The sequence below is a fragment of the Ambystoma mexicanum genome, chromosome 6p (genome assembly GCF_040938575.1).
Source record: "Ambystoma mexicanum isolate Mex_15411 chromosome 6p, UKY_AmexF1_1, whole genome shotgun sequence".
NCBI lineage: Eukaryota > Metazoa > Chordata > Amphibia > Caudata > Ambystomatidae > Ambystoma > Ambystoma mexicanum.
In genome coordinates, this window is record NC_090935.1 from 417,108,154 (window position 1) to 417,123,296 (window position 15,143).

The 15,143-nt window shown below is 44.5% G+C and overlaps 1 protein-coding gene across 2 annotated transcripts in view; it reads left to right on the forward strand.

Moving 5' to 3' along the window:
• The first annotated feature begins 392 nt into the window (after positions 1-392).
• NIM1K (NIM1 serine/threonine protein kinase) overlaps positions 393-15,143 on the forward strand; it is a 413,346-nt gene continuing 398,595 nt past the window's right edge. The window contains exon 1 of one of the 2 annotated variants that reach the window (XM_069627225.1): positions 393-578. The gene's annotated coding sequence lies outside the window, so the exon portion shown is untranslated. The other variant, XM_069627224.1, reaches the window with a different exon arrangement.

Sequence of the window (15,143 nt, forward strand, 5' to 3'; positions counted from 1 at the left end):
GATTTAATATGCATATCTTATTTATTTTTTGTAAAGCATACTGTCAGACCATTGAAGAGAGGGGGTGGGGAGACGGGTAGGCACCCAAAAGGAAATCAATTGATGTCATTTTTAACGCATAACTTGCCTATGCGGTTATGTGTAGCAACAACACACTCATGTTGCTTCTGCGTGCTGGCTACGGGTATGGATGTCCTGTAGTTGTTTACTGCGAGTTTCGTGAAATTGCCACATTTGCACATCACTCGTTCAAGTCTCTCTCTGATCAAACGTTTTGCATATACAGAAAGAGAGGCTGGCCAGCGCATTGCATAATCCTGGGCTTCGGCTTTCTGCGGGGAGCAGTTTTCTTTTTGTTCGTCGCCCCTGTGTCTCATCCTGAAAGGGTAATTTCCCCTCCCTGCTGCTATAGAAACAAGCAAACCCTTCAAGTGGCAGACTCCAGCCAACCTCCAGGCTCACGCCCTCGAAGCTGATTTGCCCAAAGAGAATGCAGCTCGCTGCATCTCGGGGTGCTTCGCCTGTCTCCCACCCCAGCTCCCCCGGTCCAGAATGCCTCGCCCACGCCTGCCTCAAGGGTGATTATTTTTGTTTGGCTTAACATTGCCCCGCGGCCGGTGGCATGCAGCACCAATCTCCGGAAAGCAAACGAGCGATGCTGCCACTGCTGCATGGGTGAGCCCTGGGGTCCGGGGAAGCGTGCCTGCTGCCGGCTCTAGCAAAGGGACGCCCACGACCCCAAGCCTTGTGAAGCAGCACAAGGGAGAGGTAAGGTCAGAGTGGAGGAGTCCCAGCCGCTCCACGCTCGCCTTAACAACCGTGGTCGACTATGTCCAGCGCGCTGAGTGAATGCCACAGCCGTCACCGTCCATGTGCATGAAGGCAGCAAGCGCTGCGCGCCAGGGACCCCCCGGAGATCCCCAAGCGGTGAGGCAAGAGAGGAAGCACTGAGGGTAACCCCCAGCCTCGCGGGGTTTAGGTTCACTCATCCCAGCCGCCGCCACGGGGCGGTTTCTGGCCGGCGACTGCTGCCTGAACACAGCCCGAGGTGAAGGCGCAAATCCCTCGTTCCATTCACTTGCCGCGGGCTTCTCACGGCCCCCGTGTGACGCACTCGGGGCCATTCAGAGAACAGGCCACAGTGCAGGGAGAAACGCAGCTGCAGCTGCCTGGCGTTTCATTGCGTCGTGTAAGTGCAGAAACCCAGGTTTTATAGTCTCCCCCCTCCCCCCTCACCCCACAGATATTCTATCCACAGATAAGTTATCAGAAATGGTGAAACCACTCAACAAACGTACCAACAGGTGCAGGGACTAAGATATAACACAGGGGTAGTTGGGAAAATGTAACTTATTAAGATTATACTATTTCCTTAAAGTGGGAGCACTGGGAGGGTATTTCACAAAGTTTTCAGGCTTTAAGGCCAGAAGTAGTTTTATGAAGGAATATTAGCGTGCACTGCCCCTGGGGAGGGTGGCAATGATGTAATTCTGCACAACGCTGATGGAAACGAGAGAGCAATGGAGAGACCCACATATATGTAGATGGCACGCCACAAGGTGAACTGTGGGCTCCAGTGCACGTGAAGAAGAGCCTCACCTGCTATGGATTAATGGTGGCCCTGGACGATTTTGATCTCGGGGCTAATAACTGAAAATGTAATTCAGGAAACGCACTTTGAAATGCTATATTGTTATTGTGTTAGAACCACAATGGGGGGAAGTTATACCTGGCGAATATCCAATATTTTGTGAGATACAAATTTCAATGAGCATATGTAATGGTGGCAAATAGTCCAGGGGCCTCATTAGGAGTTTGGCGGCAATTCGGCAGTGAACCTGCAGAATGTCCGGCTCTTTTTTTTTACCATACCACCAAACTCAAAATGCAGCCACATGTATTCAAAGGGAGCTGCAATGTAAAGTTACATAATAGTTTATTGGAGGGTGGCGGGTAGGCAGAAAACTTTTTAGTGACTGTTCAATTCATTGTTACTATATTTGTATTTTTAGAAGTGCTGCAAGCACTGTGTTTGGAATCAATCAATATATGCATGTGTTCTGAATGTGTTGTGAAATGTAGGGAATACACCTTTTTTGTAGGCAGTGTATTTTAACAACAGATACACGCGACTATCAGTTTTATATCTACTCTAAGGTGGTAAACAGATTTGGTTGTGGTGGTGGGTTACTACTATCGTCTACTACTATCAATATGGTTGTTAACAGGTGCATTTCCTCCATTGGCAGCAATGTCTCCATGCGGTTTGCTCTCACACCCTCCTGCTCTCCCCTCTTAGAAAATGGAATGTCTTCCCAGATGAGTATGTGTCTTGATGGTTCTCCTGCTGCAGAATATTTCATGTTTGGGTCTTGTTCTGTTTTTCATTCTTGTCAGTTTCCTTTAAAAAATGTAGCCACTGATTTTGTGATTTTTTTGGAATCACCCGAGTCATTTTTACCATAAAAGCATTTGATGGTTTTCTTTGATGCGTGAGTGGATGTCATGTGGCAGGAGCAGTGATCCAATCTAATGGGCCTATTGGAGTTGCTCATTAGAGGAAAGGTCTCTGGGTGATGTAGGAGAATGTGGCAGGAGCTGAGAGTCATTGCGCGGGTTCATAGGCCACGCCACTCATTTCATGCCAGGCATTTGTAGCCAATCCAGTTTTGATTGTTTTCTTTGCACTCTGGCAATTTGATGTTTGCTTTTTTTTTCATTATACTATTCAGTAGTGCTATGTCAAAGAATGCAAAAAACACACACACAGCTATACCCGTCTGACATGGATATGATTGAGAGCTCTATTCCTCATCCGGGTCCTCTGCTTTTTTTTAAATGAAAAGTTGTATATTTTCACGTCACCTCCATTTAACACACGTGGTTAAAGTTTTGGAGTACAACTTGATGCTCCGACTGCTGCAGCTATGTCAGGTTTTTGGGATATCACTTATTAATATTCATTACATACATTTACATACAATTATTCTAAATGAATGTTATTGAGGCAGATCCTGAAAACCCTACATGTTTGCAGCCCGTGACACCTGGGCTTTGACAACCCTGAAGCAAAATCGCAGTCCTTTGCTCTAAACATGTTCACTTTGGCACTGTGCAGCCCCCAAACCCCCCCCTCCCCGGGGAATACAAGTTGTCTTGGTAGACATTTATTTTCTATTTGCTAGGAAATATGGAGAACAACATATCTAACTCCCCAAAACGCATGCCTACGCCTGTCTGTCATCTTGGAATTGCCCATTTCCCCCATTAAAAGTTTGGTACCAATATTAACTGATAAACTATTTCACAGCTTGTTCGGCATGCACCATTAATTTGTTAGTGCATCGATTCCTAAATTCGCCTTTTCTTTTCATCCTAGTGACTTTAAATAATTCCGGCAGTCATTGTAGAAATGGAAAATTCACATTACACTGCAAATGAGATTGTTTACCTGTTGGTTACTGAAAGGTTAAGACATTTATGTCAAAAATGAATTTTAATTTTGAAAAAAAGGCTCAGAAAGCAGGCAGGAGGGAACAGGGACGTCATTTCACCAAAATGTCAGGGGTAGCGTAAGTGACATCACACGACCATTGACCTCTGATGACATCACAGGAAGTGATATAATTTGACCCCATCCAATATGACATCACGGGAAGTGATGCACACGCCCTTTCACTCCTTGACAAAACAGGAAGTGGCATCACTTAGCATTGTTCCTCAGTACACTAAAAAAATATGGTTACAATATTACTGGAATCTATATATATATGAAAGTGAAAATGTGGGTTTGTGGCTTTGCATATGTTCCCTATACAATTCCACACCGTTTCACCAATCTGCACCACATTTTCCACAGTCACCTGTTAGAACCCTTTGGACATTATTGGCTACATGACATCTGGAAACTCCACCCCTTTCCCAGGATTTCAGCACCTTTACACATGAGATGGTTGACTGAAATCGGCGAAACATCAATGTGGTCATGGAAAGACCGGTTCCGACACGAGGAACAAAACCCGAGGTTCAGGCCCTAGGATGCACGGTTTCCAAAATATTTACACCACAACGAACTGCACCACATCAGGGTGAGGTGACAGATGGGGAGGGAGCACAGAAGGTCCCAGTGTGCAGCAGCACACCAACTCTCACCTCCCCCCAACGTATGCTCTGGGGTATGTGTGCCAGCCACACATACCCACTCTCAGTGCAGTTTACTTCAGGGTGCAAAGCACATCAAGCGATAAGCAAATCAGAACACGACCTCCAGGATCTGTGTTTTCATGTCTGTCTACAGGACCCATTCGGAGAACGGGTACTTCTGCTAGTATGATATGCATTTCATAACCGAATGGATCACCATATGCAGTATTAATATCAGTGTGTATAGGCCCATATTACCAAATTACTGTCAATGTAAGCAGACGTCCAACACAACAACCTGGACTATTGTACAATCCGCGGGCTAACCTGTAAACAGACAGAGCATCTCGAAGAGGCCTAAACCCCAAAGTGCAGACATCCATTGGCTGCCTATCGTCTTGGCACAGACTTTAAACAGCAACCGACCAACAAAAGTCCACCCAGAAGACAATCAGAGGCTGTATCACTTTATGATTTACACTTGGACAATATGTGCTGGGATTTTCTTGTCAATAGTGCACTTTGAACCATTGCACAGCAACCCACTTGCGCCAGTCACTGAGAGCCTGAACATCCCCCAACCATTTTCATCACAGGCACCCTGCCATCCACTGTGAGTCACTAAGATCCCACTGTCAACAGTTTTAAATGTCTGGCACCCACTCCCGCCCTCCAACACCTTATACCTACAATGCCTTGCTCCTACACTTCATGTTGACACAGTGCCACCTTCCAGCAACTTACGTCTCCAGCATTCTCCAACGCCATCAACCTCAAGCAAACTAGCAATTTAGGTCTAGCATCTGCTACCCCTGGTAACCTCCCAAATGACGTCCATGGGAGGGAAATGTGCACTGGTAAAAGGAGTTCAGGCAGATAGGATGTTTTCACTCCAGTGTGGGTGAGGGGATTGTCCAGAGGGTTGAAACATATTTGTTTTTCTACTTCGAAATATATGTTTTAGCAGCCGGATCCATGTTTCCAACCCAGGATCCCGGATTTCATGCAGGGCCTAGAATCCTTCTGAAGATGATGGGCTGATCTGAGAAAACAGCCTGAGTCTTTTAAAGTGCAAAAATGCATAATATTGCACTAAATCAAGAAAGTAATAAGTGCCTGTGCACATTTAGGAAACTAAACTGCAAAATTCATCTAGTGCTTGAAGTCCACTGGAGCAAAATCTCAGTGTGAAAAGATCCATAATGCCCATATTCCTCCAACCGCCATAATTAATTGGCTGAGCCAAATTACAAAGACACCACATGTATTGGGCACCAACCCTTCCTCAAGGGAGCAGCCATAGTGCAGTTAAGGTAATCTTTGCACCATGAAGGCAGAATAATGTCGCATTGTGTCTTGACACTTGTAAAAAAATAAAACATGGGCAGGTTATGGTTAAGTTGCACCAATAAAAACCTATAAAATTCAATGAAAAAACTTTGTTAAAGCGACGTTATGGTTAAGTTGCACTAATAAAAACCTATGAAATTCAATAAAAATACTTTGTTAAAGGGACGGTATGGTTACAAGTAACACCGAAAAACTTCAGAAATTCACCAGTTATGGTAAACTAAGCAACCATAACTGGCGCCACCACCGTGCACTGCTAAGACTAACACCCACGACATCAAAGATGACATCACAAATGTCATTGATGACATCAAGAAAAGTCCCTACAAGGGGTTGTGTTTATAATGTTGATAATGAGATGTCAGGGGTGATCGGGAGACTTATCATGAACTACTTAATCTATTAAAGAATGTACTCATCTAAACAAAACATTGTGCCTCATTACGAGGCAAGTGGCCACGGAATGAACGGGGCCGGTAAGGGTCCGGCCCCGTTCATTCCGGGCCGCCCGATTCCGAGGTCTGCAGCGGGTCCCGCTAAGGACGTCTGGTCTGACCAGACATCCTTAGCGGGATCCGCTAGCAGTAGAGGGTGCTAACAACGGGCCCGTTATCAACAGGCCCATTGTTAGCACCCTCCCCATTCCCATTGAGCCCTATGGGGGCTGAAATGGGAATGGGGAAGTACCGGGTCTGGGTCCCTCTAAAGGGATTTACCAGGCCCTCCAAGGTCGGAATGGCCAGGCAAGTCCCCGTTCGCGGGACCCGGACCTGGAACCCGGTATGGAGGCAGCCATGCCCTTAACTAAGGGCATGGCTGCCTCCATACTCGTAATGAGGCCCATTATATTGGAGTGTTGTTAATACAGGAACCTAATCATACATAAACATAGGCAATGGCTGCAGCATGCACCATAGAAGTACAATATTTATAATATTGTAATTTTGGATAGTATAATAATGAATGCTACCAGATCAGAGTTTTGTGTAATGTTAAACATGTAATAACTAGCTAACAATTCAAGACTTACTACACACTTGTGCTAGTACAAACAATACATATGAAGATCCACAATGCATACAAATCAGAGGCACATACAGGGAAACTAAAGTAAGGAAGAAACAAACAGCATCATCAGAAAATGTTAATAGCATTAAAGTTTATCTTCATATATACAAATGAATTGTGTGTTTGAGGCCTGCCTATTGCCCCAAGTATGTGCACCATGAGCCGAGACGAAACCCTATGGAAAGTACTTTAAGAACATACAACAAGATTAACGTCTAGATATATAGCACCTTTTGAATTTTAATATTCTAACTGTCAGTGAACAAAACTACCTGGCCTAGATATGTCAGTGAACAAAAAAAGTGGCCCAGACATGTGATGTCATCAATGACATTTGTGATGTTATCTTTTATGTCCTGGGTGTTAGTCTTTGCAGTGCATGGTGGTGGTGTGGGTTAGGGTTGCTTGGCTTACCATAACTGGCGAATTTCGGAGGTTTTTTGGTTTTACTTGTAACCACAACATCCCTTTAATAACGTTTTTTCATTGAATTTCATAGGTTTCTATTAGTGCAACTTAACCATAACGTCCCCTTAACAAAGTTTTTTTCATTGAGAACATAGATAATTATTTTCAACAACCCAGTAGAGCTTATGAAAAAGGGGGAAGGAATGGCGGTACAGCTTAACTAAAATAAAGGTATACTACCAAGATTTTTCAAAGATCATGCATAAATCACTGGGCTCCATAAAAATAACTCTCAAATCCACTTTAAAGGGGTTGCAGTTATGTGTTCTTGTGTATGCAATTTAACATTTTAATAGTGGTGCCGACATAGTCCAATCTGCAATCACATACAAACATATAGACCACATATCCGGACAACTAGTTAACCATGCCCTTCATTATATATTCCCTGGAGTGTTTGTAACTACACAATCTTCTCGGTTGATTTGAAAATTTACTAACAGACCAGCTACCACACTTGTGGAAGCCGCTTGCTCTTGACATTAACCACACACGCAACCATTGTGTGAATCTGTTTTAATCAAAAAGATGCTCAGAGAAGCCAAATAGCCCTTTCCACAGGGTTTATGAAAAGAGATTAAAGGGTCAGGTGTGTCGGGAATGACACTAGAACAGGATCTGATCTTATAACTGACCAATGTGAAATATTCTCGAAATCTTGCATTGTCGATCATTAGCAACATCTGGTCTTTCAGTAGTGAATGACAGCATTGGGCAGTGTTAGTCCCAGTGTTTTCATAACGTTTTCTCTTGTAAGTTAAAAGGGATGTGCAATCTTTAGAATCTACCTTGAACAGGACGTTGGAGAATATAAATCTGGGGTAACCTCAGTGTTGAACTCAGAAAATGGCCCCTCTGGCCTGGTATGTTTACTCTTCCACTGTGCTTCCATTGTTTTTAATACAAACTCATTTACTGTAAGTTTTACATGTGGATGGGCCACTGTTGTTATGTAATGTGAAAAGGCCAATAACTGTTTTTTTTAAAGGGTGTGTGGGGACCCATCTCAGCCGGGGGTGTCAGGCCTACAAGGATTAAAGCCAGAGCCATTCCTACCCCTGAGGTGGATGGTGGCAGCAGAGATGTTCCTGCCCCATGTGTGCCAATATGTATGTGTGCAGAGTCATTTCTCCAGCCTTGCCTCTGAATGCATATACTGGCCAGTGTTCTTTTGCCATTCCAGATGCTGACCCCAAAGAGAAAGAAGAAGAAGAGAAACCGGCAAACCCCAGAATAACAACTGAGTGGTGAGAAAAAGAGAAGCCGAAAAATACAGCAACAGTTACCTGTCCTAAAGAAGTTCCAGTGCCGGAGGGAACCGAAGATACCTGCGGAGCAGTCAGTGAGAGACATAGACACTGACTGCAGTCACAGCAAAGTACAGAGCAATTGCACCACAAATGAGACCGGAAAACCCTGCCTGTGGTCCTGCAATAAAGGACAAGCCACTAGACCGCCATGTACTTAAAAGGGGAAGGCTCCTCTAAAGTCCCAGAGGGGTCCCTACCAGTAGGACCCCAAAAACGAACATCAACACATTTTCCCCAGCACAGCCAGATCTCCTGGGTGGCAAGTCTGCGCAGAGAAAGTAGGTGGGCTAAGACCTGCTTTTAAGTGTTTTATCACACATACATGCCCAAGGAGGGGAAGGAAGAAAGGAGATTGGATAGGGTCAACTGCGCAACTCTCATCAGGGCATATTTATTTAGTGGACAAGACTATCACAGACCCTAGTGAGCTTGCAAATGCAGCTGACGGGTATGAGAGTGCTCGCACCCAGAAAAAGGCTTTAACAACAACATCCAAACCAGATGACAAAGTAATGATAATAACAAACAGGGGGAGGGAAAGGACAGAGTTTCTAATCCCCTTTCCCAAAGAAAGGGCCCACAAAACATGAAGGAAAATCCTAGATCCCATGGATGGTCATCCCCCACAGAAAAGAAAAGTGACGGCATGGTTAACACCGAGACACCTGACCCTCTACACTAAGAGGTTATTTTCTGTGTGGGAAATGACACATAGAAAGGGAGATCTGGTCTGCAAGGGAAGAACCAAGCAGGACATTGTGACTGTTGGACTACAGGAAGCAGAGCTCATTGTCAGCGTGGGCATTTTAGCAAATTAGCTCCCACTAGGCCAGGGAGTGGCTGAAAGTTCTCTAATTCTGAGTGGGAATACTACCGGGTCCTTTCAGGGGGCTCTAGTTCCCGCCAATACTCAGATATTTCTGGGCAGTGTGTCTACACATGGGGAAAAGTCTCCTGCTTTGCGTGATTGTGCTGCGCGTATCACAGCTGTCAGGCATCAACAGGTGAAGGCAGAGTAGTACATCCAAGGATTAAACTTGCTGGTAAGAGAGTTTGATGGTCTGTCATACTGTCCTTTGGTAAAGGTAGATCTTAGTTGAAAGGGTAATGCCTCCCTGCAGAATTGGGTAATGACCTCCCGGATCCAGACATAGTCAAGGCAGTCAGAGCGCGAGGAAGGATAGGTCAGGAGCAACACGTTTGTCTTGGAAGAAAGACAACATGTGCAATACAGGTTCGAATCCTGAATCCCGCGCTTAGAAACCACTCGCTGGTATTAAGCGCATTATAAATTAACAATAAAAATTTAAAAAAGCACAGGATAAAGCAATGGAGGGCCGAGGCCCTGAGTGCTCCTCAGCTGGAGAGTGTAAGAGACCGGTCTCACTGGTAACTTCCAGTCCCGGCCGGAAGACCCCTGATTTGCCTACTCATGCGATAGAGGGCTCAGTGACCTCTGAGGTGATTATGGAGTTAGTACCAGATTCAGTGATTTCAGGGTTACCTACTGGCATAAAAGAAAAACTTGGCGAACAGGAACGTTTCAGACCTTAAGGGCCTGCCAGAACTGAAAGAGTTGTCTTCAGCTGGAGTCCCAGGTCAGGCTGAGTTTTCCCGGGTACTGTCCCACTCTGTCATGTCTGTCATGTCTGTGGAGGCAGACTAGAGGACCCGGCAGAGGGTGGAGGTCCTGCGTCACTCCACAAAGTGGAACAAGCGCAGAGCGAAAGCCCTGGTCTCTTCCAAAAACCAGGAACAGGTGCAAGGTGACAGCCTCGACCAATTCAAAGACAAGGAGCCCAAGAATTCTGGGGCAGGGCAGGGCACAGCCAGGAGTTAGCTGTTCACCCAAGCCTCATGAGTTTCCTACCAAACCTGACTCCTGACACACTTGCTACTCACTTAGATGTGACTTGAATACCTGATAGCTTGTCAGATAATTTTTACAATCCACATGTGGATTTAAAAATGGAGACTGTGCACTCTGTCCAGTCTTGCCTAGGCACTGACAAGACAATATAAGAGAGGCACACCATACCCACCTAAATCCACTACTTGTAGTTCAGTGGTCTTGAAAGAGGAAAGGTAACTTCTCTCAGATGGGATCATGTCAGTGCTGAGAGGGCACCTCATATCATATCTGTGGCTGTGCAGACGTCACAGAGAAATCAGCAGGCCTCTGTCTGCCATTCCACAGATATTTGGGCCTTGACAAAACACAGAAGACACTATTGAACCAATTCTATTGGCCTGGAGTATAGGCTAAAATAAAGCAATTCTTTGCCTGCTGTCCCATCTGCCAGAAAACCTCTGCAGATTACGTACCCCATGCCCCTCTACAACCTCTACCCATAATCAAAATACCTTTTCACTGTGTCTCCATGGATGTAGCCAGACCCCTGGGACCTTCAAAGTTTGGGAATACGTATATCCTAGTTATTGTTAACTACGTGAGTCGATATCCAGAGGCCTTCCCTATGCGAGCAATACCACTAAGGACATTCAAAGGTCCTGGTGACCTTCTTCATCTGGGTAGGCTTCCCATCAGAGATACTGACAGATCAAGAGAGCAGCTTCATTTCCCGGCTCTTGGGAAAATTAAAGAACTAATGAAGATACAGATTTACATGCCTCGGTTTTTGTAAAGTTTAATATCAGACAGATGGTCTGGTGGAAAGGCTCAAGAAGACACTGAAACAGCTGCTCTGAAAACTAGTCGCAGAAGATGGGAGAAACTGGGACGAGTTGGTACCCTCAGCCCTTTTCACCATCTGGAAGACCCCACATGTTCTACTGGATTCTTCCTGTTTGAGCTACTGTACGGACGTTATCTCAGGCATGTGCAGGACACTCTCAGGCAAGAATGGGAGGGCACCAACAGTTGAGGCAATGATCCGCTAATCTGAATCGATGCATACCCGATGCCTCGGTTCGCTGAGCTGGTAGACAGACTGAGCCCTGCTAAATCTTTTTCCACACTGGACCATACCAAAGGGTATCGGCAGACCCCACTCTATGATGATTTCCAGCCCTATTTGGGCTTCTCCACCCCCAAAGGATTATATAAATTCACAGTATTTCCTTTTGGACTATTTGGGGTGACACATTCCAGTGATTAATGGAACAGGTCCTGGTCCCTGCCAACAGTTTGAAGGAGCGCATTTAGATGATATTGTTGTCTATAGTACCAATTGGCAGGAGCATCTCTAATATCTGACAGCCATTTGCACGCAACTCAGGAAGGCTAACCTAACAGCCAAACCCACCAAATGTTATCTGGCCTGGTCCATGGTAACATCCTTGGGTTTCCAAGTAGGAAATGCAAAGGTGCTTTCCCGGGGCATCAAGGTAGAAGCTGTGCAGTCGGTGTAACGACCCATCACGATGAAGGATGTTGAAGCCTTTATGGGTCTGGTAGTCTATTCTTGGCGATTCATACCCCATTTGTTGGAGATAGCCATCCACCTGATGGACATATGACAAAAACCCATCCTAACATCATTAACTGGGATGGCCAAGCACAGAGAGACTTTGTTCACCTGAAGGAGCCCTCATGCAAAAGTTCCATTTGCATCATGCCGAATTATTTAAAAGAATTCATCCTGCAAACAGATTCCTCCACCCTTGGATTAGGTGCAGTAGTATCCCACGTTGAGAATGGGGAGGAGAACTCAATCGTTTATATCATCCGAAAGTTACAAACCTGAGAAATGAACAAACCAATAGTCTTCTGATACTATCTTACTGTCAGGAGGTTCAAACTAGTTGCGGACCACGCACCGTAAATCTGGATGGCATAAAATAAAGATACAAACCTCTGAGTCTTAAGGTGGTTTCTGGGTGTACAGCCGTTTTCATTTACGTTGGAACACAGGCCTGGTACAAAACAAACCAACATATATTTCTTGCTCCGTTGCCCAGATGCAAATAGAGCACACGCAGAGGAACTAGAGGAGGAACCTGCAGCATTTTATTTATTAATAAAAATCAAAAAAGCCACAGCTCTGCATCCTTTCCAGATGGCAATTCCTCCTTTTATATTAAATGCATTTGCACCGAAACAATTCTATGTGAATCGTGTCCATACAAGTTCAGCATTTAAACAAATACCACACTTTTAAAAATAACACAGAATGTAGGGCAGTTGGTCCTCTCAAATTTGAAACATGTGTAGAGATTCCATAAAACATTGCAACCACTGTATCTTCTTATTACCCAGAATAATCAGCTGCAGCATATCCTGCACTGTTGTATGGAGTGGAATTCAATAGGACAAATATATATCAGTGTAAAAAAGGACACTTTGTAAATGTAGAGGTTACGATTTTTTGTAAATCCCCCGCATGACAATACAAGTATTAGCATCCATATTTGGAAAGGCCAGACCGCTTGATAGTTGAGATGATGGGCCCTGTTGTGAGAATTGACATGGTCGTCCTAACTTCTAGATTCTTAAGAACTAGCGCTATATATACTAATTAATTTACTTTTAAAGCACTTTGTCAGTATAATGTAACTAATCTGACAAGACATTTTGCAAGCTGTTTGGCAAATGTGCTGCACACCTCATTCCCAACCGCCCGTAACTTCGTAAAAGTGCATGGAAGCAATTACACCATGGATGCACATGTGGATTTATTGGAAAGCCGAATGCACATTATGAGCCGTCTATGGTGAGACAGGTGAACAAAGAGTGATGTAGCTGGATTTTTGCCCTGGAATAAAAGAAAGAAGCCATTTTGAGGTGAACTAATTGGCTTCATTGATCTGTTTTTAACTTTATGGCATCTAGTGCCTTTTTTATTAAAAATGTACTATTTTGTGAGAAAGTATGGATTGTTACATAGTAACATAATCAACATTTTGACTGATGTCGGCTACAAAAGAGTAACTGATGCCTATGCTCAGAAGAACATGAATGTAATTCACATGTCTCCAAGCCTAGAATTTGCTTTCAAAAAATGGTTTTCTTCCCCATGGTTGGAACCTAAGAGCACAAAATAGACTGTTAACGACCACAAGCTGCAATGTATTAATCCCGCCATCTCCATCTGGTAATTTCTTTCATTTCTCAACCACGAAAAACAAGATCTCACAATATACTGCTTGAACATGATCAAAAGGCGATACCAAAATGAATCCTTTCATTTGCCGTTGCTAATTGCTTTTCTATCCTTGTGAGGAAACACAAAAGCTCAGAACATATACATTGCCAAATATCACAAAGATGCATGCCAATGAGTGTCTCCATCTCCCAGTACCAATGCACTTCCTGGAATACGAGGTCAAGTGACATTGCCAAATATCACAAAGATGCATGCCAATGAGTGTCTCCATCTCCCAGTACCAATGCACTTCCTGGAATACGAGGTCAAGTGACTACGGTCTTTTCCCTGGATCACGAGACTGCAATCTAATGAATCCCATTTTTCAAAGCTCTGATTGTTCCCCCTTTCTTCCCCTCATAAATACAAGAGTTTGGAATATACTATTTTCCCATACCCTTGCATTTTTTACTTCCGTTTTTCTTTCAATCCTCGTTGAAACATCTCACTTCCTTTACATCCACTGAGCTATGACCTATTTCAGCAGGCTCAGCAGTTTACTGTAATTTACGAGCCAAAATCAAGAAGGGTGTGAGTTATGTAATATTCCCCTTCACTGCCTCCTTAGCATGCAAACACATTCTTTATCAACAGTTGTTTGTTTTTGAATGTCTGACAACCGAGCTGTCCATTTCACACAAAATGACTAAGCAAGTCATGTGAATAGACGGTGTCTTTACACACCTAGTTACGCTGTTTATTCCAGTCACATTGAATAGAGCCTGATATTTGGCCAAGGCAGCACTTGAACTGTCATAACCTTTAACTTTGTAAGATACACATCGCATTTTTAAGTGAGTATAAAATGATGGTCCTCTTAGTTTTTATATCAAATTTAATATATATTAACTGCTATATGGATTTATTTTGGGGACTCAGAGCTACACCTTTTCACATATCCTAGCTTTTAAAAGCCTTGCATCTACTATGTGCTATATGTTTTTGTGTCAAGACTCCCTTCCTCCTCCTCACCTGAGACTTTGATCGCTGAAGGAGATGGGGGGGTCTCGCTGAGATGTCCTTTGGTTCTTCTTCTTCTTTGAGGTTCTTCTCTCCTTGTGGAGATATGGTCTGCCACAGAGGCAATCCACTATGCCAGACCCATAGGTGCCAAGACACAGAACCTCTCCCCGGAACAGCCGGTTATGGGAAAAAAGCTCAAATATCTCAAAAAACGTCTGTGAGATGGAGCGATGATAGTAGTTGGTAAACAGGCTTCCACTGTCAAATGACCAGAGGAGAGGTCTCCGTAGAACAGAGCAGATTAATAATGATAAGCTATCACAGTATCTAATTGGGAAGGGGGAGAGCTAGAGGAGAAACTCTGGGCAAAGGGAGAGTTAGGTTGAGAACAATGCAGAAAGCAAGTAGCTCTCATTGCAAAGGTAAGAGAAAGGGAAGCCAAAGCGAACTCCAAGAGAGCGCACAGAAGAAGCAGCGAGCAGGGGTGTGGGGGAATAGCAAAGAAGAAGGCAAAGCAGAGCGAACAGCTCAGAGGGAAAACTCACACCGTCTGGCCCAAAGAGAAACAGGTGCAACGCGATGAGCACCGGCAGTGGGAATGGGATATGGCGGCGGTCATGATGGAAAAGCCTAGACCACTAGTCGGCGTCTGGCAGAGAATGTGCCGGCACCTCTATTGGGGCGGAGGTCCACTTGCTCCAAAGACCCCAGGAAGTAGGAGCAGTGACAATGTGTA